The following is a 25,066-nucleotide window of genomic DNA, read 5'->3' on the forward strand; positions in this document are numbered from 1 at the left end:
ATCAAGCCCAGGCAGTCCTCTCTAGCACCTCCAAGGCTGTGGATTATTTTCAGGATATTCTCTGCCCCTGGGCCCTAGTAAACACTTAAAGAAGTCTGGTAGAAGGAGGAAAGAACAAATGAATGAAAAAATGCTCCTCCACTATACAGAGCCATGGGGGTCGTGGTGAGTACACCCTCTGTGACTTCAAGGAAGGAGACCAGTGTGTTTGGAAATGGGATCAGATAGCTGAGCTCCACCCAGCCTAAAGTGGACAAGCAAGTGTTCTAGAGATGATCTACCATGGAATAATGAACCAACAAATCAAGTCAATGGTCTCCCTCACTCTCTAAAATCCACAGGGAGGAACTAGCCACAAACACAGTCTTGACACCAGTGTGTCCCAGGAGGGCTTCATGGCTCACAGGACCCAACAGTCATCCCTAGTCATCTGACTCGGGGACACTCTGTTCAGTGTTTCCCCTCAATCCAAGGGGAGAGGAAAGGAAAAGGACCACACCCAAGTATCCTTGGATGTGAGTAAGGCAGTGTTTCCAGAAGTTGCCTCTGAGCTTCTCTGAGAGCTCCTGGGGAGCAGGGCAATCTCTGATTCTGGAAGAGAAAAAAGTTTGATAAAAGGCAGCTAAATGTTGGTGTTTGTGCTGAGCGGTGAGATTGGGGGTTATTTTTATAGTTGTTTTTGTATGTTTCTTTCTTTTCTTCAGTTTTTCTTCAAAAATTGTACATAATTTTTAGAACCTAGGGGAAAACTGCAAATGTTGTATTCTAAGATGATTATTTTAAAGATCAAAGGAATAAAATATACATATAAAAATTTGTTTAGGGTTCATGGACCTCAGGTCACTACTCAGAGTGTATAGGAATGTGTGTGTGTGTGTGTGTGTGTGTGTGTGTGTTCAGTCATGTCTGACTCTATGCAACCCCGCAGACTATAGCCCGACAGGTTCCTCTACTAATTAGCCAATCCAGTACTATAAAGTTATTTAAATTAATCCAGATCTTACTGAGGCAGCTGAAATTCCTAAGTCTTCAAGCTCTCTTGTAAATCTTTTCTAATATTCTTACTCAGAATCAGAGGTTGAAACATGGTGGGAGTTTTAATAAGCTCCCATAATTAATGGAGCTAGTAACTCAGTGAGAGTTTCAATATGTAGGATCAAGAAGGATTCAGGAGGGAGGGTGGGAGAAAGGAAGTAAGGATGGAAGAAAGAAGGAAAGAGAGAGAGAACCTGTTCATCAGGAGATATTTTAAGGCATCCGAAGGCCTTTCCTCAACCTATCTCTTACACCTAAGTAGAAAGTTGAGCCCTGGGAGGATGGAACTGGTGTCTGACTCAGGGTGATATTTCCTGGTTCTTTCCTAAGTGTCTGAAAGACTCAAAGGAAGTCAATAGAAAACCAAATATGGTGGCTTTTCAAAAACACAAAGGAAAAAAGGATATAAAAAAAACAACAAAAAAGGAACAATTTTATGAAACTATACACACACACACACACACACACACACACACAGTGTTATGGGATGAAATGTGTGGCCTGCATCCTACTCACAAATTCATATGTTGAAGCCCTAACACCAAGTAGCTCAAGTGTGACTGTATTTAGAGATAGCACCTCAGAAGAAGTAATTAAGGTTAAAAACAATGTCATATGGATGGGCCCTAATCGCATATGACTCATTTTCATGTTCTTATAAAAACAGATTATTAGAACACAAACACACAGAGGAAGACCACATTAAGACACAGGAAGAAAAATGTTATCTTTAAGTCCAGAAGAAAGTCCTTAGAAGAAATTAACCCTCATGAAACTTGTTCTCAAACTTGTAGCCTCCAGAATTGTAATAAACATTTGTTGTTTAAGTCGTCCAGACTGTGGTATTTGTTATGACAGCACTGGAAAACTCACACACAGACACGCATGCCATAGACCAAATTGTGGGACTGCCCCATTCAGTAGGAGAACCGTCTGCTAAGGGATCCAAGGTACATCTGAGCAGCAGAAGGGAAAGAATGGACAGTTGAACCAGGTACCTGCCGTGAGGATGGGCACTTTGATGGAAGGCTCAGGCTCAGCAGCATCCTGTCTCCCTTAGGAAAGGGTCTCGGTGCTGTCAGAGAGCATGTGGAGGCCATGTTCGCGAGCACAGCAGTGGTTCTCATCTGAATTGGTGGTGTGGTTTTGAGGTCAGGTGTAGTCAGGTCAGGTGTGTTGGAAGAACAGCTGTGGGTGTCCTCATGCCAGGGGTGGTGGTGGTGGTGGTTGGACAGTGAATAGTTACTGAGCGGGTACTTGTGGGGTCTGTAACCAATACGAGATACATCAGGTACCAAGTGGAGATGGAGGAAGAGGGAAACACCACCGATATAGCTGGCATCTGTCCATTTCTCTGTGTTTCTGCTGCCTCACCTGGTCAGTCCACAAGCCTGGACCATTAAAATGCCAATGATAACTGTGATTATTAAGTCTAGTCTTGGCCTTTCCAATCTGTTCTTCATATACTGGCTAGAGTAATCTTTGAAAATGATAAATTGTTATGTAATGTCTGCTTCTCCAAGTGCACTGTAAGCTCCACAAGGGGAAAACTGAAACTGATGTTGTTCTCTGCTACAAATCTAATACCTACCACAGTGGCCTGTACATAGCAGGTGTTTCCAAAATATGGACTGAATTAGCAAATGAATGAGCCCATCAAAAGTGAGTCCAAAATAACACTTCAGTCAAGTAAGAGAAATAAGCTCTAGAAACTTGCTGCACACATCGTACCCGTGGTTAACAATAGTATATTGCAAAATTGAAAAACTCATGAAGAGGATAAAACTCGTGCTAGGTGTTATTTCCACAGGAAAAATCAAAATCTAAAAAGAGTGAGTTCAAATTGTGTAATGTATGGTGAAAATGTAGTCTCTTTCAGATCAAAAGTTGGGTCATGCCTGAACAACTTACCCCTTAAACATTTGAATTTGGGTTCATTAGTAGTAGTTGCTCTACACATGCCACCCTCTCTTAAATATACCAAATTTCCATTAATCCTAATAGACCAGAAAGATTCATTAGTTTCGAGTGAACTTAGAAATGACCTCATGGTGTTTTGAGGCCAATTCATATCTTATAAAGCAATGCCAACAGCAGGTTATATAAGTATTCAAAAGCAAAGACTTGGATTTGCATCATTTGTTTTCCACATACCCAAACAATACTTACTGTCTCACAAAATTTCTTTGGGAGAAAAATACACTAACGCTTATGATATTTCCCTAATTAGGAGTATCCACATTAGTTCTTCTCAAATTTTAGAGCCTATGAGAATCACCTAAGAAAATTTCTACACATATGGCTAACAAGACACTGCCTTCTGAGATGCTAGTCCAGCTATGAACAGAGCCCAAGAATCCTTAGTCCCTGAGGCAAGCTGATTTGCCATGTTTGAAGAGCACATTCAGCTTTGATCCTTGTTGAGTCTGAGCAGACATTGTTTTCGAAAATGGTCTCTTTAGAAACGGCACGAAAGATAAAAAACAGATCATCCACCAGGCACTGCCTTCTTCAAGTAGAGTTGAAGAGGCTCACTCACTCAGTGTCTAGTCTGTAGCAGGAAGGGTGATTATAGCAACCACCAGCATTGCCAAACTCTGCATACCTCCAGTCCCCAGGACAAGATTAGACCAGGCAAAAACAATGATAAGGAAAGTGACAGAAACTGCTTTCATTCCATTAACTCCCACGGGGTATCTGAGGTGGTTAAATGAGCAATTACTACAGGGTGACAAGTTCTTTAATGGAGGGACTCCAGGAAGGACAGGATCTCGTAGCAGACTCACTTAAGCCAATTTGGCAGCTACAGGTAGACAGGAAAAGCCTGACTTAGGCGGAGACCTGAGGGTGCATAGGGTTATAAAGGAAAGTTATAAAGGACAAAGGCTTCTCTTTTTTGGAATGTAGGTGTTTTCTCAGGTAGAAATTTTGAAGGTTCGTGTGCATAAACTATGAACATTTAAAATTGAAGGGGATGTTTGATATTGTCTAGTCCTAGAATCATTGATTGTTAAAACAAACAAACAAAAAACCTGGTCTTATCCAGGTTCCTCATTTCTTACCTGGAAGAGCCATAGTTGCTAGTGTCAAATGATAATTAGCCAAGATGTGACTTCAGTTCAGCCCAGAGCATCCTATCCTATAGCATCAGGATGTGAGGGTCTGTACTGGTACACACTGAGTATGTACATTTGCATCGTCCAAAACCTGGAAATGATGTGCAGAAAATGTAAACCTTACCTGGACACCTGACACCCAGCAAAATAAAACAAACCAGAAGCAAACAAAAAGCTCCTAAAAATAAAGAGAAAATGAGGACTATAGTAAGCAACCCCAAGGACTGTAGTAACCCCATGGACTATAGCCTGCCAGCTTCCTCCTCCTGCCACGGGATTTTCTAGGCAAGAATACTGGAGTGGGTTGCCATTTCCTTCTACATGGGATCTTCCCAACCCAGGGATTGAACCTGGGTCCCTCGCATTGCGGGCAGACCCTTTACCATCTGAGCCACCAGGGAATCCCCCAAATAAAGGAGAAATAAGTACTATAGTAAGAGCTCTTAGCAGAACAAATTCCTCTGGCTCTGGCTGTGCTAGTAGCATCTGTAAGGGATCTCTCTTTTTCCCATGTTATCCCACCCCTTATCTCTATGTTCCTTTTTAAATTACCATTTCTGGTATGAATGTAAATAAGTCCATCCTAAAACATCCAAACCAATCTTAGGATAAACCATGTGTCACATATAGGGGGAGAGACCTTCCAAGAAGAGAGCTGAATGGGTGCAGGAATGAAATGGCTTCTGCTTTACAGATCAGCCACGGAAATCCATAACAGGGTGCCAAGCCTCCAGGGACTCCTGGATGGAAGGACTGAGAACACTTACTCAGACAAAGCCGCCCAAGTTCAACCACCAGCCAGAGAATCAGAGGCCCTTTAGACATTTCGGCTGATGGCAGGCCCCAGAAGTGTGTCTGTCTGTCTAAATTCCATTTCGTATACTCCAGTTAATGCTGACAGGGCAGGACCTAGAGATTTCGTTTCTCTCTTCGCCTCATAATCTTCCATTTCCCGAGTGCCTCCCTCAATCTGGGATGTATGATCAAATGTGCTGAGCTTTCCTCCTGGCCATTAGTGTGTGTGCAGACATGTGGAGCATGCATGTCCTCCCTCGTCCACTCATGCAGGGGGTTTTCCTGCATGTACATGAGCACCTACTCTGTGTGTATGCATGCTCGTAAACTGTGCATCAACCACGGTCCTCGCGGCTGCTGTGCAGCTCACAATCGTATGTAATTAACCCTTCCCACTGGCAGTTCACACACAGACTCCTCATGGAGCCAAAGGGAAGTTATGTGGGAATTTGGCTTTGCTCCCATTTTGGGTTTTCCCTCATCCAATCCCTTGATTTCCTTGCCCTGATAATAGAGAAATAAAAGTAAGGCTGTCATCAACCATCCCATAAGCCAAAAACACCGGTAGAGTTTATTGGACAAGGAAAGAACAGGTTCAATAGAGGAAGTATATGGTGATAGTTAGGCTTCCCTGGTGGTTCTAGTGGTAAAGAACCTGCCTGCCAATGCAGGAGATATAAGAGGTGTGGGTTTGATCCCTGGGTTAGGAAGACCCCCTGGAGGAGAGCATGGCAGCCCACTCCAGTATTTTTGCCTGAAGAAACCCGTGGACAGAGGAGCCTGATGGGCTACAGTCCATAGGAGCACAGAGTCATACATAACTGAAGCGACTTGGCACACACACACAGTAATAGTTGCCAGGCAGGCTCAGGTAATAAACAAGCCCAAGTTCTGGGCCCAATTCCACCATTTGTTAGAGAACCCACTTGATGTGGAAGACCACACAAGACAACTCAAGAACTAGATTTCAGGGCTTGAACTAGATGATATTGATGGCCCTTCTGGACTTTTTGGATTCAACGACATATCCAGGATCACAGAATCAGTTAAAGGAGGAATAAAATCAAAGCTTACCTATCAGACGTGTTTTCTAAAATAGATTTATCTCATCATCATTAGTTATTGAATGCTTAATCATATGTCATGCACTCTGCTATGTGATATAGATGTATTATTTAATTATGACAATCCTAAGAAGAAAATAATTTAGTCACATTTAGCAGATGAGAAAACTAAAGCTTAAGGGAGCTTTAGTTGACATTCATGGCAAAAATGTTTCAGAAACAGAACTCAAGGCCAAAACTTTCTGATCCCAAAGCCTCTGATCTTAATCACTACACACTCCTTTGATCTGTGACCTTCAGGGCAATGTACCACAAGACCAAGCACATCAGTGGCTAGCTCCTATCTAAGCTCAGGGAGGGAATTTAAGGATGTAAAAATGTTCTAGATTTTGATTTACAATCTAACCTCATTTGATTGAAACCAGTCAAATCAGCCTTTAACTTTCAAATTTCTTACACTGAAGGATTCATAAAATTACAAATCTTGAGTGAGGCACTGGACTCAGAGAAGCCAGAACAGGGCGAAATGGATGAAAGTAGAGAGATTCAGTCTTTCCACTGAATGCTCACTAAACTATGGAATCCTTTTCCTACCCCATTCCCAGGAAACTAGGGGGTATAATCACTGAATAAACTGAATGGCCCAAGCACAAAACTCAAAGATACCGAAATTTGCATGCCCCCAACAACATCGACCTGACCCCCTTCAATGAAGTCACCAGAGCGTGAGTCTCAATCATGCATGTGCTGGGCTCAGTCACTCAGCTGCATCCGACTCTTCGGGATCCCGTGGACTGTAGCCCACCAGGTTCCTCTGTCCACGGGATTTCCCAGGCAAGAACACTAGAACAGGTTGCCATTTCCTGCTGCAGGGTATATTCCCGACCCAGAGATCAAATCTGCATCTCTAGTATCTCCTGCATTGGCAGGCAAATTATCACTGGACCACTTGGGAAACCTTCGGTCATGCATACATCTCTCGTAATTAGTGATTAGGATGTCACTTTAAGCTATGAATGGATGACTGAGGATCTCCAGATACTTCAGGAAAGTCTTCAGTAATAAAAAGATACAGAAAGAAGACAGAGAGCAGAAGAGAACAAACAAAACCTAAAACTAGTAAAGAGAAGGAACAGAGAAACTATTTTAAAAAATCAGAGCTAAAAAATCAGCACTTAAAAATAGATAGGGGTGTTTCAGAATATTAAAACTGAAAATAGAGAGGAAGAAATTAATAAAAAAAATTTTTTGTATTTCTCATACCCAAAAGACATGAGTCTCCAAACTGGGACAGCCAACCAAATGATAAACTCATGAATTAAATGATCCTCACAAAAATAGTGAACTATCATGAAATATAAGAATATTAGACAAAAGGAGAAGACATTAAAAGGCTCCAGAAGGAAAACAAACAAAAAGATATTTCATTGAAAGAATTTAGAATCATAATAATATTGGTCTTCTAAATAGACAAGATAAAAAATAATGTAGGAATGCTCTCAAAAGTCACAGGGAGGAAGTTGTTCATAATAATAGAAACTCTGATTTACAGGTTTAACACAAAGTTATAATTTGATGACACTGGAAAGATGGGCAGACAGAAAGTCAGGTGGTGGTGCAACATAATCAAATCCTGTTTGCCTTTATAAGATGTTAATAGTGAATGTTCAAATTGACCAAACAATACCAGCATAAGCACATGATTAGTAATATGGAGGTGAAAAACAGAAGAAAAAACTCAAGTTAAAATTCTATGAAAAGGAATAGGAAAAGGATTTATTATATTTTTACTAAGTAGCCCTTTAAACTAACTATATTTCCCTAAATAACTTAGACGAATTATTTATATTATTTATAGTACCTGTTAAATTACATATTGAACATACCTAGCACCCAGATCTTCATTTCCAAAACTGCTCTCCAACAAAAGGAACTAGAGTGCCTTGGGAAAATGGCTGATTCTGGGATTAAGGCAAATATTTAAGATGAGCCTGAAATAACTTGCAGTAGTAAGAAGTATGGAATGCTCAGGAAAAAAAAAAAATCCATAACTTAACACTAGGATTGTTAAAGGGGTGAGGAGATAGCCAAAAGAACTCTCAATGACCAGAGCTGGAAAATTCTGAAAAACAAAATTAGGTAGCACTGAATTATAACCTCAGATAGATAATAAAATAAATAAATAAAAAGTCCATAATGATACAATAAATAATCAAATCAATACATATGTGGGGGATAAGAGATAAATCTTCTTCATAGAAGAATTCCAAATAATTGATATCCCTCCTCAGTGAAGTGAAGTAAAACTTCCCTCCTCAAGCGTGAGCTGATCACAGTGATTTTCTTTTCAAAAACTACAGAATGGAGAGGGGAAAAAAGACTAACTTTACAGAGGAGAAACCTGGCAAACACCACCTGAGGCAGGCAGTCAAGAGCGACACCAACATAGGTAAGTCATGTTGATAGTTTGAGAGATGTAAGGTACATGGACTTTTCCTCTGTGGCTTCCCCCCAGAAACCACAACCTAAGTTTAGATACTAGGAAACCATCAGACACAGCCAAACTGAGGAGCATTCTACAAACGATTTGACAAGAGTTTCTCAAAGCTGTCAAGGTCATAAAAAATAAGGAAGATCTAAAAAAACTTACAGCTAAGAAAAGCCAATGGAGACACGATGACTGAATGCAATGTGCTATCTTGAATAGAATCTTGGAAGAGAAAAAGGCTAACAGGTTACACTACGGGAATCTTTGGACTTTGGGTAATAATAGTTATCAACGTTAATTCAATAATTGTCACAAATATACCACTTTTTAAAAAATATTGTGTTACACTGGGTCTTTTTTGTTATCCCCGGGCTTTTCTCTAGTTGGGGTGAATGGGGGCTGCTCTCTAGCTGAAGTGTGTAGGCTTCTCATCGTGGTGGCTTCTCTTGTTGCAGAGCATGGGCTGCAGGACATGCAAGCTTCAGTACATCCAAGCTTCAGTAGTTGTGGCCCACAGGCTTAGGTGCCCCATGGCATGTGGAATCTTCCCAGACCAGGGATTGAACCTGTGTCCACTGCATTGGCAAGAAGATTCTTAACCACTGGACCACCAGGGAAGACCAATATACCAGTATTTATGGAGGATGTTAACAATAAGGGAAACTAGGTATTAGGTCCATGGAAACTCCTTGTATACTCTTCACAATTTTACTGTAAACCTAAAGCTGTTCTAAAATGAATTAAACTTTTAAAGAATAACATATACCTTTATTTTAGAAATGAAAATGTTAACAGTAAATAGAAGGGGTCACACACTGGAAAAAGGGAATAAGCTTGGTTGCCTTCTCTTCCTAAGATCAGTGGGCAGACTTAAGGGAATTCACAAATGTCCTAATATTGAATGATTAATTTTATCATTGTATGAAAGCAAACTATTTTTGGGAGAGGGGCTATAACAATCCTAGATGCTTCATGTGTTTGCCACCTTCTCTCTGTGGTACACAGTTTGCATCTGGAGAACCAACTCTCCCTCTTTAGCTGTCAACAAAGTTGAGTTGGCATTGATTTCATTTGTGGTGACTGGCTCAAGGATGGACAGGTGATCCAAACAAAGGCAAGGATACAGTCTTGTCACATTCACTGGAACTTTTGAGAAACAGGGACTTCCCTGTTTTCCACTGGGCTTTGAACAGTGAGGACATGAGGCTGAAGCCAATATTAGTCATTGTGCCACCAACAGGGGATGTCTGCCTGATCAGAGAACTAATCAAACAGAAGGCAAGTGGAGATACAGAGAAACCCTGGAACTCTGACACGGTCTGAGCTCCTGAAAAACGGCACATCACTGTGACAATAAAATCCTCTTGGGGCTTCAGCCAATTTGTGTTGAGTCTTCTATCACCTGGAATCAAAAGACCTCAAGTCTAAACCTAGAAGGAATACTATAGAGTGGTAATTTGGCTGGATGACTAAAGTTTTCACAGCTCTAAGAGTTTACACTATTATCTGGTCAAACTACCTGCTTCACCAAATAAACTGCTTCACCCCAACTATAGTTTCTCACCTATTTTACTCTAGGCAGGCAGGATTTCTTGTAGCCTCTAGGCTTTGGGAGTGAAGACAAATAAGACATAGATTTTGACCTTCAGGACCTGATAGCTTCAAATGTTTAAGCAGAAGCAGTATTATCAGGTAATACTGATAATTATCAGGGCGTTTTAAACACAATGCCCTGAAGGCACAGAGGATACAAGTCTTTGAAGCAATAGAAAGAAAATAGAATCCAAGTTTTCTGATAAAGGGCTGTTTATAGTAGCTAGTAATTCAACTCTCATTAAATGTAATCCCACTTGTTCATTTTCATTTGTTCATTTCTTCATCAATTATTGTGGGGATTCAGTGCACTATGGCGATGGACCACAGTCAGCCCATCATCAGCTTTATTTTTGTAAATAAAGTTTTATTGCAACACAGCCTTGCCCATGTGTTTATTTATTGTCTATGGCTGCTTTCACATTGAAATGACAGAGCTGAGTAAATGCAAAACACAGTAGGGTCCACACAGCCAAAATTGTTTACAATCTTGTCTTAACAATAAAGAATTGTCAACCTCTGAACTATATATTTAGTTCTTACTATATGACAGGCTGCAATGTTAGCCCAGCCATCCTTGTCCTCAATAAGCTAAAAGGCTAGTGCTTCCTAATGGGAGACGGGTCTTCCCTGGTGGCTCAGAGGTTAAAGCATTCACCTGCAATGCAGGAGACCTGGGTTCGATCCCTGGGTCAGAAAGAACCCCTAGAGAAGAAAATGGAAACCCACTCCAGTATTCTTGCCTGGAGAATCCCATGGACAGAGGAGCCCAGTGGGATACAGTCCACAGGGTCACAAAGAGTCGGACACTGAGCGACTTCACTTTCACTTTTTCCTAATGGGAGACAAGCAAGTTAATAGACAATAGAGTACATTATGATAAGATGTGATAGGGAAAGGACAGGATACTAGTGTTCTGGAAAAGATTAAAAAAGAATCCTGGCCCAGTCTTAAAGTTGGAAGGAGAGTCAAGGGCACTATCTAAGTCTAGACCTAAAGTGATATTGGAGAGGACTGGGGTGGTGTAGAAAGAATTTCAGGCAGAGGGAGGAGCATATCTGTGGTGATAGCTGCAAGGCACTTCAGACTAAGTGAAGAATTTCAGCTTTTTAGGTGTTTATTAAATTACTTAAACCATTTAAGGGCTTCCTTGATAGCTCAGTTGGTAAAGAATCCACCTGCAATGTAGGAGACCCCTGTTCTATTCCTGGGTCAGAAAGATCCTCTGGAGAAGGGAAAGGCTACCCACTCCAGTATTCTGGCCTGGAGAATTCCACAGACTGTACAGCCTGTGGGGGTCTCAAAGAGTCGGACACGACTAAATGACTTTCACTTTCACTTAAACCTTTTAAAGGTGTATATTATAATATTAAAAAGGGAAAGTACAACTTAAACATTTTCTCCCAAAAAGTTAACAAATAAAACCGGGCTTTATGTAGACTAACACTGACATCATAAACCTTGTACTGATCCAAGGTTTATGATTGGTGTGTGTGTGTGTGTGTGTGTGTGTGTGTGTGTGTGTGAAAAGTGAAAGTCACTCAGTCGTGTCCAACTCTTAGAGACCCCATGGACTATGTCCATGGAATTCTCCAGGCCAGAATACTGGAGTGGGTAGCCTTTCCCTTCTCCAGGGAATCATCCCAACCCAAGGATCGAACCAAGGTATCCCACATTGCAGGTGGATTATTTACCAGCTGAGCCACAAGGAAAGCTCAAGAATACTGGAGTGGGTAGCCTATCCTTTCTCCAGCAAATCTTCCCAACCCATGAATCAAACTGGGGTCTCTTGCATTGCAGGAGGATTCTTTACCAACTGAGCTATCAGGGAAGTGTTGTATGTTTGTGTGTGTATTTCACTATGGCTAGGCTTGAAATCAGGAAGAAAAAGTGTAAGTACCAACCGAAGAGCCTGGAACATAGTTCAGTTCAGTTCAATCGCTCAGTCGTGTCCAATTCGAGACTCCATGGACTGCAGCACGCCAGGCTACCCTGTCCATCACCAACTCCCGGTACCTACTCAAACTCATGTCCGTCTAGTCGGTGATGCTATCCAACCATCTCATCCTCTGTCATCCCCTTCTCCTCCTGCCTTCAATCTTTCCCAGCAACAGGGTCTTTTCCAATAAGTCAGTTCTTCACATCAGGTGGCAAAGTATTGGAGTTTCAGCTTCAGCATTAGTCCTTCCAATGAATATTCAAGACTGATTTCCTTTAGGATGGACTGGCTTGATCTCCTTGCAGTCCAAGGGACTCTCAAGAATCTTCTCCAAAATCACAGTTCAAAAGCATCAACTCTTCAGTGCACAGCTTTCTTTATAGTCCAATTCTCACATCCATACATGACTACTGGAAAAACCATAGCCTTGACTATACAGACTTTTGTCAGCAAAGTAATCTCTGCTTTTTGATATGCTGCCTAGGTTTCTCATAGCTTTACTTCCAAGGAGCAAGCGTCTTCTAATTTCATGGCTGCAATCGCCATCTGCAGTGATTTTGGAGCCCAAGAAAATAAAGCCTATCACTGTTTCCATTGTTTCCCTATCTACTTGCCATGAAGTGATGGGACCAGATACCATGATCATTTTTTGAATGTTGAGCTTTAAGCCAACTTTTTCACTCTCCTTTTTCACTTTCATCAAGAGGCTCTTTAGTTCCTCTTCACTTTCTGCCATAAGGGTGGTGTCATCTGTGTGTCTAAGGTTACTGATATTTCTCCTGGCAATCTTGATTCCAACTTGTGCTTCATCCAGCCTGGCATTTCCCATGATGTACTCTGCATATAAGATTAATAATCTGGGTAACAATATACAGCCTTGATGTATCCTTTCCCAATTTGGAACCAGTCTGTTGTTCCATGGCCAGCTCTAACTGTTGCTTCTTGATCTGCATACAGATTTCTCAGGAGGCAGATCAGGTGGTCTGGTATTCCCATCTCTTGAAGAATTTTCCACAGTTTGTTGTGATCCACACAGTCAAAGGCTTTGGCATAATCAATAAATCAGAAGTAGATATGTTTCTGGAATTCTCTTGATTTTTCTATGATCCAGTGGATGTTGGTCTGGAACATAGGCTGGGTTCAAATCACCAAGGTTTGCAAAGTCACACGAAGGAGTATGGGCACTGTCATGAGTACAAAAAGGAACTCATTATTTTTTTAAAAATTGATGTATAGTATAGTTGATTATGGGCTTCCTTGGTGGCTCAGGGGGTTAAAGAGTCTGCCTGCAATGCAGGAGAGCTGGGTTCAATCCCTGGGTTGGGAATATCCCCTGGAAAAGGAAATGGCAACCCATTCCAGTATTCTTGCCTGGAAAATCCCATGGACAGAGAATCTACTGTGTGTGAATCTTGGACTGGAAAGTAATACTTATTAAAAAAAAAAATAAGAAGTACACAATTGGCAGCATTTTTAAGAATTAACTAGTTATAAGATTGCTACATCTCCTCCACCTTATACAGTCTATGACTCTTGAGATCACGAAATGACTCTAACCTGAGAAGGAGGCTATTTTTAGGGCTCTCTTAGTGGGAGGAGAAGGGTAGCCTATCCTGTTTATTGTCAGCCATGAGGATCTCTTCAGCAAGCTTCCTCTCATCCATGACCCTGGCATCACTTCTGTACTTTCTGTGATTTCCTGTGGGATGAGAAATCAGACTGCCTGGATTTCATCTTGATCACATACTAGCTGTGTGGCTATGTGCAACTGACTTAAACTCTCTGTGTACAATTACCCGTCTGCAAAATGGAGATAATAGATGTTATCTACATCTTGGATTGCTAAATGTACTAAATGAGATGGCTCATGGAAGCATTTAGCAAAGTACCAGGCAAACAGTAAGCACTCAACAAATGTTAATTATTATTCAAGTAGCTACTATTCAGGCAGTGCTGGAGGAGCACAGAAGACAGAGTGACCGCTGCAGTGTGTATCTTTTCATTGTCTACTCAATAGCTCTTCATTTGTGGAACCATTCCTTCCTCAATCTGTGTGGATCCAGTCCAGCATCTGAGTAGTTGGGTACAACCAATCATTTTAACCTATTCCTTTTTAGGGATTGGTACAGGCAAAGAAAATAGATAGTTTGCTGGAAGAGGATAGTTAAGAGATACGCAGAATCATGAACTTTGGAAAGAACAGCAAAGGAAAGATCACTATTTACTATCCATCCAAAACCTGATACATGCAGTCAAGCCTTTGCGTGCATCTTTCTTCCAAGTAGTCCTTTCTAACTGCATACAGCCCTAATTGTTAGGGAAATGGAAAGGGAGTATATTAATAGTATTCTATTAATAACACTCAGTTGCCACTATGTGCCAAGTACTGTGTTGTTCACATATAATCCCAACTACAAACCTGTAAAGAAGTATTACCTTTAACACTATATATGCAAAGAAAGGGGGACTACAAATATCAAAATTTTAACTCACAATATGACTTTTGTTATCTAGTATATTAGCTAGAGCTTACTTGAGGACAAGAACAGAGAGTCACTCATATTGCCCCAAGGAAGAGCTAATTCCTGACAAGGGCGCTCCTGATCTAGAATCACTATCCCATCAGGAACCTCCAAGGCATTTCTTGCCCTGCTCTCTCTCAGGTTTCTCTCTCTGCTCCTCTCTGAACCTCTCCCTGTTACCAGGCTCCTCATGACTTCAGCTTGCTCTTCGTCCACATCACACATCCCAGCCCCACGTCCCCTCTGTGACCCTCAACTCAGCTCTCAAGTCACCTCTCTGTGACTCATTCTCTCATTTATAAGTTCCGTGGCCCTGAAAGAGAATTCCAGTTCTCATTTCCCATGGCAGAACTTACATTGAAGTTCCCTGGCAAGTCTGTGGTTGGCACCCTAGGGTCATGAGAGGAAAGACTGTGCAGGATACAATAATTCCATTTGCAGTTTGAGCAATGAGGGCTATGAATGGAGTGAAGTCCCTCAGAAATGGCTGGGGTGAACTAGCAATGAAAGAGAACTCTAACACAAATAAGAATTTGTTTATATATTTGTTTCCAAAATAGTCAGTTGAATCCACTCATCTCTATGTAGATGTAGACAACCCACAGATTCAAATATATCAAGGACCCAGGCTCTTTTCTTTCTGTTCTTCCCTATTGATTCATCATAACATGGTCCCAGTAGGGCTGATGTACTTGTGGACATCAAGGTCATCTTAAGAAGAAAGGGGACTCAAAGCACTTTCTCCTCACCATTTCATTATTTTCACTGGAGAAGGGAAGATCTTTTAAGCAAACTTCGTCTGATAACTTATTATCCTCAACAAGGCTACCAGTCAATTCTCAAATCCAACCTATGAGACGTGTATGACTGATTTAAAGTAACCAGTAACATCACCTGAGCCGGGGAAAAGGACTTTCAGCCCCTGAGGTCAAGTATTAGGAGAAGAAAGGCTGTTAAGTGAACAACAAAGAGTACCTTCTCTCTCTCTTTTAATTATTTCTTTGTTTGCTTGTGGTTGCTCTGTCTCTCGCTTGCTTCACAAGGGCCTTCTCTAGTTCCAGTGGGCAGGGGTACACAGCTTCATTACGGTGCACAGGTTTCTCATGGTGGAGGCTTCTCTTGTTGAGAAGCACTGGTTCTGGGCATGCTGGCTTTTTGTAGTCACAGTAGTTGCCAGCACTTGGGTTCAGTAGTTGTGGCACAGGACTTTTAGTTGTGACTCACAGGCCCCAGAGTGTGCAGGCTCCGAGGGTTGTGGCATATAGGCTTAGTTGCCCCGGGTACGTGGAATCTTCCCAGACCAAGGGATCAAACCCAAGTCCCCTGCACGGGCAGGCAGAATCTTATCCACCGTACCACCAGGGAAGTCCTACAGCACCTTCTTTAACAGATCCCTCTTCCAAGACAAGATACTACTTACAAGCACTCCACACAGCTTTTCCAATGCTTCTAACAGATAAGTTCCTCTTGAAAGAATGAATGAATATTTTACTCATGAAAGAGAAACTAATACCAAGTTGAAGGAAAACTAGGGTGGCTGTCAGGAGATAGAAGTATTTCAGAAATATGTGTGAAATCTTGTCTCACCTCTCTGAACCTTAATTTCTTCATCTGTAAAATAAAGTTGAATAATCCATTTGCCCTAAAATTGATTTGGGGATTAAATGAAACTATTTATGGGTAAACTTTGAAAACACAAAGAATTAGGAAACATTGTTTCAATTTACAAGCAATGGCTTCCTCCAAATACAGGAGGAAACTGGCCAGAGTCAATAGACCTTAAAAATGATCCTAAACATGGGGAACTCCACAAATAGAAAGGAGAAATGGACCCTGGGCATATACATACTCTGATTTAGTTCAAGGAGTCATTGTTACATCGATTTTAACCTCTGAAGATGAAAGATGGCTTCCATCTGAATACACAGGAAGTGCTGAAATCTTGGAAATTAAACTCATTCTTCTGGCAAGTCCAGAATTTGGATTAACAAATTATAAGTGAGAGCCTTAGTACACCATTCAGCTCCCCATGGAGATATCTTGTGTGTGTGTTTGTGTGTGTGTGTGTGTGTGTGTGCACACACACGCACGTGCTCGGTCATGTCCAACTCTTTGAGACTCATGGACTGTAGCCTGCCAGGCTCCTCTGTCTTTAGGATTCTCCAGGCAAGAATACTGGATGAGGTTGCCATTTCCTACTCCAGGTGATCTTCCCAACAAGGGATCAAACCCACACCTCTTGTATCTCCTGCATTGGCATGTGGATATTTTACTACTATACCACCTAGGAAGCGGCCCAAATATAGTAGTGAAATCACCACTTTCAAGCTCCACTACATTGTGGAACTGCAGTTGAATATAGCTGGCTGGCTGTGGCAATTGAACTCAATTTGAATACAGAAAACTTATTGATAGTTGCTTTTACAAATATTTCAGCTAACTCACGGTGAAGGAGCTTGCTCCACCTCCATGATGTCAGATATAGTCTCTTGACTTGATATGGTCAATCATGTATCCTAATACTACTGCAGTTGTGTGGAAGCAGCAACAGAAGGGGTTAAAAATATATTTGAAGTAAGACAGTCCAGGATTAGAAGTTGTGACACTTACTACCACTCTGACTCCTTTATCCTTGCTCGGGTTCTCAGATCTGTCTGCACCTTTGAATCACAAGAGGAACATCAAATATATGCCCAGATTCTACCCCAGACACTGTGAATTCATTGGTCTTGGATGGGGCCTAGGCATGAGTATTTTTTAAAACAAATATGCAGGTAGGTTTGAGAGCTACTTATTAATCATCTAGAATTCCTTAACGTTATTTAACCAGTTCACCCTTCAACATTCAAGGTGAATCTTCTCCAAAATGTCCTCCTAAATCCAAAGTTCCCCTTTGAGCTCCAGTAGCAACCTGGACACATCTGATCTCTGTAATTAGAACATCACATAATATTTCCCATTTCCTCATCTACCTTCCTAATGGAGTGTGATCTGCCAAAACACAGGGACTGAACTAAAGTCTTCCTGTAGCCCCAACACCTAGATCTTGGCATCATACTATATATCAAAATGTATAAACAACAAATGCTTATTTATTTAAATGGAGAAAATTCCACTTGATTAAAATTAAGAAACCATTGGCAATCTCTGAGAAAACAGCATTCACAGAAGCTTGGAAGATAAGACAACTGTTTCAGGTTGAGAAGTAAATGTGAAAGTAAGTTATTTGAAGATGTTGTCTTGACACAAAAAAACATGTCAGGAAAGGCAGATGACAGTGGTCAAGAGAATGGGTTATTTTGAGGATGGGGGAAAAGCCAGTTCTATAGCACTGGGAATTATATTCAAAAGAGAAAATGTGTTTTGGCAGAAAAGTATAGTTTTTGTTAGTCAAAGATTCAAACATAGGAGAAGGAGGTACACAATATGACAGGTGTACACAATGTGAAAAATAGTTACTTCTGTGTGGTGAGGTTGGGTGATATTTTTTGTCTTCAAGCAAGTGCTCAACAAGTATCTGTTGAATGAATAAATTTTCTCTGTGTGAGTAAATGTGTATAGTTTTTCACATGTGCAGAGTTGGGTTCATGGTCCAGTTTAAGGCAGCAGTCCCAAATGTTTTTGGCATCTGGGACTAGTTTTGTGGAAGACATTTTTTCCAGAGACCAGGGCAGGGGTTGTGGGCTGGAGATGGTTTCAAGAGGATTCCAGCACATTATATTTATCATACTGTGTCTGATCTGACAGGAGGCAGGGCTCAAGTGGTAATGCAAGCAATGGAGAGCAGCTATAAATATAGACGGAGCTCTGCTCACTCACCCACCACTCAGCTCCTTCTCCATGGCCCAGTTCCTGGGGGGCTGGGGACCCCTAATTTAAGGCACAATATCATTTCAGGTCTGTTAAGCCTTTTCATATTTTCCCTTTTATCTCCACACCTACTCCAATTTTCCTTTAATATATCATATAAATATCATTGGACTTATACATGAAAGGTATGTAGTATTGCTTTATATATTATGCTTCAAACTTGGAAAATATTTGGCTATAGATCTCATTCTGCTTCCTTATTTACTCAACTCAATGTTCTTGAGCTGTAACTGTCGTGCCAGAAGTACATTTATCTTAAATTAAAATTTATAACTGCTGCATAAAATATCACTGTAGGCATATTCCATATTATAGTTATCAGCTCTCTTAATGATGAACACCTAGTTTACCTCCAACTCCCTACTAACACATGCAAGATACCTACCCCTAAGAAACTCTTTCTCAAGTCCTTGTCAGGACATTTATGAGGTTGTTCATTGAAACATTTATCTTGTGTGTGTATGTTAGTAGGGAGTTATAGGTAAACTAGCTTTTCATCGTTAAGAGAACTGATGACTATAATAAGGGTAAGTATCCAGACAAGGGGCTTACCAGGTGGCTCAATGATAAAGAATCTGCCTACAATGCAGGAGACGCAGGTTCTATCCCTGGGATGGGAAGATCCCCTGGAGAAGGAAATGGCAACCCAGGATTTCTTTCCTGGGAAATCCCACACACAGAGGATCCTGGCAGGCTACAGTCCATGGGGGTAGCAAAGAATCAGACATGACTTAGCAACTAAACAACAACAATCCACATAAGAGATTGTTAAATTACAGGCTAGTCACTTAGTTTCAACACGTACTGACAAAGCTCTCTCCAGAACAACTGCAATTTTACTCCCACCAGTTTCCCCACAACGTTGCTAACAATATGATCCCTCTAGAATTTTTGCCAGGCTGACAGATGTAAAATGATTCTCTGTCCATTTGTGTTCTTTGACTAATGAGTTCAAGTAATTCCTTCTGCTACATCACCCTTCTGCCAACTTTGTTCATTGAAGACTTCTTTGAACTGAAATCCTAAATAATGATATATTAAAACCCATCAAGTTTTATCCTCATGGCTTCTGCCTTGAAGTACTTATTTGAGCTCCTTACCTACTCCAAAATTATTTAATACTTGCCTATAATTTTTCTATTTATAATTTCACCTTTGTAATTGGTCTTCAATTCCTCTAGAATTCATCATATAAATGATATGACATATGACATAAAGATTCAACTTTATTTTTTGCATATAGTAATCTAGTTTTCTGACTACTGTCTTTGGAAACTTCATTCTTTCTTTGCTGATTAGTGATTCTATCTCTATCATAAGCTATGTAGAATATTAGATAAGTAGATAAATTATGTAAATATGTGTGTGTTCTGTTCACGCTGATGCACTGGGGTTTCTTCTTGTTGTTGTTCTTGTACATTCTTTATTATAACAGCTTTGTATCAGTACTTAATATAAAGAAGGGTGACACTTAACCTCTCCCACTTCCTTTAGCTCTTAAAACATATTTTAAAGCTATTTTATACTTTATAATTCCATGAAGATTCTAGATTCAATTGTTGAGTACTTAAAAAAAGTCCTGTTAGGATGGGCTGTGGGCAAAATGGGCAAGGGTGGTCAGATGGTCCAAACTTCCAGTTACAAGATAAATCAATTCTGAGGACATAATGTACAACATGGTGAGAAAAGTTAACAATACCATATTGTATATCTGAAAATTGCTAATAGAATAAATCTTTGAAGTTCTCATCATAAGAAATAAATTATAACTATGTGAGGTGATGAATGTTAAATAAACTGACTGTGGTAATCATTTTACAATGTATACAAATAATCATCATGTTGTATGTTTAAAACTAGTACAATACTATGTGTTAACCATATCTCAATAAAATTGGAGGAGAAAAGTTCCTGTTAGATTTTTCTTGAATTTTCTTGAAATAGCTTGAATGACCTGGTAGAATATGGAATAAATGACATCTTACAAACGTTAAGTCATTCAGTCAGAAATTTAGTATGTCAAGCTTACTTGTGTTTAAAATTTTTCTTCATAAAGATTTTGTGCATCCTTGATTAGGGTAATTATAACCTTATATATTCTATAGCTAATTAACTTATACTTCATATTTTCTAGAAAATTAGTGTGGAGATAGAAATTGCTGTTTATAGCTACTTTTTTTTTGGGGGGGGGGGCATGCTACATGGCTTGCAGGGACTTATTTTCCTGACCAGAGATTGAATCTAGGCTATTGTGATGAAATTGCTGAATTCTAACCACTTTACCATCAGGAAATCCCTACTTTCTATTTTGTATTATATTAATATAGATTACTTTGTTTAAAAGAATTTATAAAACAAAGGGGGAAAATGAACACACATGAAAAGTTTACCTTAGTAGGAATAAGGCTATTTCTTCCCCTAAAAAAGAAAGAGTGACACAAGAAAGGCCAAAGATATAGGAAAATGTAGTGCATTAAGTGAGGGAAACCAAACATTTTATTTTTCAAATAGAAATGATCCTGATGAGTTTGAACCTCATCCCCTGAAAAAAGAAAATATTTTTCTATTACAAAAACCCAAGCCAGACACTGTGAATCAAAGAGCAACAACTCTTTTCAAGAATAGTTACATAATATAAGAACTGAAAAACACAATTTAGAGAGAAAAAAAAAGATCAGAGTGAAACCTAAACAATATAGTCTCCATCTACTTCCTGTAAAATGAGGAGACTGTACACAATGATATCTAAACTTCCTGCTACCTCAAGTTTCAGAAAATATTCCTTTTAGAAAATAAAACTAGTAGAAGTTAAAAAATAGTTTTAACTGTAAATTAATCTCCTCCATTGATTTGAAGAGAAGCCAAAAGCAAAGGAGAAAAGGAAAGATATACCCATTTGAATGCACAGTTACAAAAAATAGCAAAAAGAGATAAGAAAGCCTTCCTCAGTGATCAGCGCAAAGAAATAGAGGAAAACAATAAAATGGGAAAGACTAGAGATTTCTTCAAGAAAATCAGAGATACCAAGGGAACATTTCATACAAAGATGGGCTCAATAAAGGAGAGAAATTGTACGGACAAATAGAAGCAGAAGATATTAAGAAGAGGTGGCAAGAATACACAGAACCGTACAAAAAAGATCTTCATGACCCAGATAATAATTATGGTATGATCACTAGAGCCAGATGTCCTGGAATGTGAAGTCAAGTGGGCCTTAGGAAGCATCACTATGAACAAAGCTAGTGAAGGTGATGGAATTCCAGTTGAGCTATTTCAAATCCTAAAAAATGATGCTGTGAAAGCGCTGCACTCAATATGGCAGCAAATTTGGAAAACTCAGCAGTTGCCACAGGACTGGAAAAGGTCAGTTTTCATTCCAATCCCAAAGAAAGGCAAAGCCAAAGAATGCTCAAACTACCACACAATTGCATTACTTTGAGCAAAGTAATGCTCAAAATTCTCCAAGCCAGGCTTCAACAATACGTGAACCATGAACTTCCAGATGTTCAAGCTGGTTTTAGAAAAGGCAGAGGAACCAGAGATCAAATTACCAACATCTGCTGGATCAATGAAAAAGCAAGAGTTCCAGAAAAACATCTACTTCTGCTTTATTGACTATGCCAAAGCCTTTGACTGTGTGAATCACAATAAACTGTGGAAAATTCTGAAAGAGATGGGAATACCAGACCACCTGACCTGCCTCTTGAGAAATCTGTATGCAGGTCAGGAAGCAACTGTTAGAACTGGACACGAAACAACAGACTGGTTCCAAATAGGAAAAGGAGTACGTCAAGGCTGTGTCTTGTCACCCTGCTTATTTAACTTATATGCAGAGTACATCATGAGAAACGCTGGGCTGGAAGAAGCACAAGCCGGAATCAAGACTGCCGGGAGAAATATCCATAACCTCAGATATGCAGATGACACCACCCTTATGGCAGAAACTAAAGAAGAATTAAAGAGCCTCTTGATGAAGGTGAAAGAGGAGAGTGAAAAAGTTGGCTTAAAGCTCAACATTCAGAAAACTAAGATCATGGCATCCAGTCCCATCATTTCATGGCATATAGATGGGGAAACAGTTGAAATAGTGTCAGACTTTATTTTGGGGGGCTCAAAAATCACGCAGATGGTGACTGCAGCCATGAAATTAAAAGACGCTTACTCCTTAGAAGGAAAGTTATGACCAACCTAGACAGCATATTAAAAAGCAGAGACATGACTTTGCCAACAAAGGTCCGTTAGTCAAGGTTATGGTTTTTCCAGTAGTCATGTATGGATGTGAGAGTTGGACTATTAAGAAAGCTGAGCACTGAAGAACCGATGCTTCTCCAGCTGTGGTATTGGAGAAGACTCTTGAGAGTCCCTTGGACTGCAAGGAGATCCAACCAGTCCATCCTAAAAGAAATCAGTCCTGAATATTCATTGGAAGGACTGATGGTGAAGCTGAAATTCCAATACTTTGGCCAACTGATGCGAACAGCTGACTCATTGGAAAAGACCCTGATGCTGGGAAAGATTGAAGGCAGGAGGAGAAGGGGACAACAGAGGATGAAATGGTTGGATGGCATCACTGACTCAATGGACATGAGTTTGAGTAAACTCCTGGAGTTGGTGATGAACAGGGAGGCCTGGCGTGCTGCGGTTCATGGGGTTGCAAAGAGTCAGACACGACTGAAAGACTGAACTGAACTGAACTGATTGATTTTCCTATTCTAGTGGTTTTTCTAGCAAAGAGGCTTTGAGACGAGTTATCATTGTAAGAACTCAAAAGGAGTAAGTTTAGCACATATGACAGCACAGAGACAATTTGAGAATGGACTCTGACAGAAGAAGTGGACTAAATTTTTATCGTTGTCATTGTTGCTGGTTACTGAACTGGCTCCTTCCCTGTCAATAGCTCTACCCCTACTCTAATATAAAAGGTCTTTTCAACAGGGTCCAAGTATTTTAAGAGATTTCTAGCTAGCAAAGAGAAAAGGAAGAGGAAGAAGTGAAACTTCTGGAGCTGCATTGCTAAAGAAAGCTTATTTTTTCAGACTCTCTGCTGTTAAATTATTACTTAAAGTTATCTTCTATAACTTAAATAAATAAGAAATAAAATCCCAGGTGCCACCTTCCTTACTGAATCAGAATCTCCAGGAGCAGACCCCAGGAATCTGTATTCTAATGAGTTCCCAGTTGATCTAACTCAAGAATCCCCAACCTTTGGCACCAGGGACCAGTTTCCTGGAAGACAATTTTTCTGTGGTGGAGGGGCAGGGGATGGTTTAGGCAGTAATGAAAGCAATGGTTTAGGTGGCAATACAATTCATGGGGAGCAATAGGGAGCAGCAAATGAACCTTGCTTCCAATCACCTCCTGCTGGTGCCAGTGCAAGGTCCAGAGGTTGGGGACACCAATCTAACTCATGGTCTCCTAGGCTTCAGGCATCAGCACAACCTTTGACAAACTCACATTGTCTTTTTTGCCATTATTCACTCAAGTTGTTTTAGGTTAACTAAAATTGTAGTCATCCTAAACAATATCCATTAAATCATAATTTTGATGCATTGTTTTCTAAAAATGCAATTAAAACACATAACTATTTTAAAAATCCATCATGAACTAGCTGAGGCAGCACCTACTCCAGTCTACTGATTCAAAGCTGTAAGTCTGGGAAGACTGGGTCAGCTGCTTCCAGGTCCGTGTGATTCAAACTTTGGAGTCAAACTTTGGCCCTTTTATTCCAGGACCCACCTTCATAGGCCTGGCATCCTCACACAGTCCTATGGAAAGCCCCACACTGCCAGGACCCTACCCTGTCTTTCCCCAGGTACCCTCTCCTGTCATGCCAATCAAACTGGATTTTTACATCTGAACTTAGGACAGTATCAACTAAAGCATGTTAATAAATGTTAAAATATACTCTGCAGGCTTAACCCTTGATAGCAAAAGTGCTTTCTATTCCAAGAATGGGATTCTCCTCCAACAGATACATTCATACAGCCCTTTGCATCAGTACCTGAAACAGTTCATGATCCTCCAGCTTCATTTCTTTTCAGTCTTACTCAGTCACTCTGCCTCAGCCACACTAAAACACACCTTACTTTCTCCCTCTTAATATACAAGCTCTTTCTACCTCAGCACCTTTGCACTTGCTGGATTTCTTCCACATCTCTGCCATCTACACATTCCTTCAGTTTCATCTCAAAATCCCCACTTTCCCAGAGGCAGCTCCTAACCAATCCAGCTAAAGCTACACCAGCTCTCCACATCCCCATGCCCTCCAGGCATCTCTATCACAGCAGTTTTTAACCAAGGGTGATATTTTCTCTAAGGGGAGACACTGGTAATGTCTACAGACTTTTGCAGTTGTCACTCCCAAGGGGTGGGGTTGGGGTAGGGGGAAAACAAGTGCCCTCTAGCGAATAGAGGCCAGATACATTGATGAACAATCCATAATGCATAGTACAGTCCCCTCCTACAGCGCATTATCTGGACCCAAATGCCATGTTTGAGAAGTTCAGCTCTATCAGTGTGTTACATTTTTTTGCTTCTCATCATCAGCACCAGAACTGATGAGGTTGGGTTTCTTTCCTACTGCATAGAGCTCCTCGGGAACTTGAATTCAGGGTTGTTCTCTGCTTCACCTCAGCACCTAAGGA

Source organism: Odocoileus virginianus, chromosome 3 (assembly GCF_023699985.2).
Source record: "Odocoileus virginianus isolate 20LAN1187 ecotype Illinois chromosome 3, Ovbor_1.2, whole genome shotgun sequence".
Lineage (NCBI taxonomy): Eukaryota > Metazoa > Chordata > Mammalia > Artiodactyla > Cervidae > Odocoileus > Odocoileus virginianus.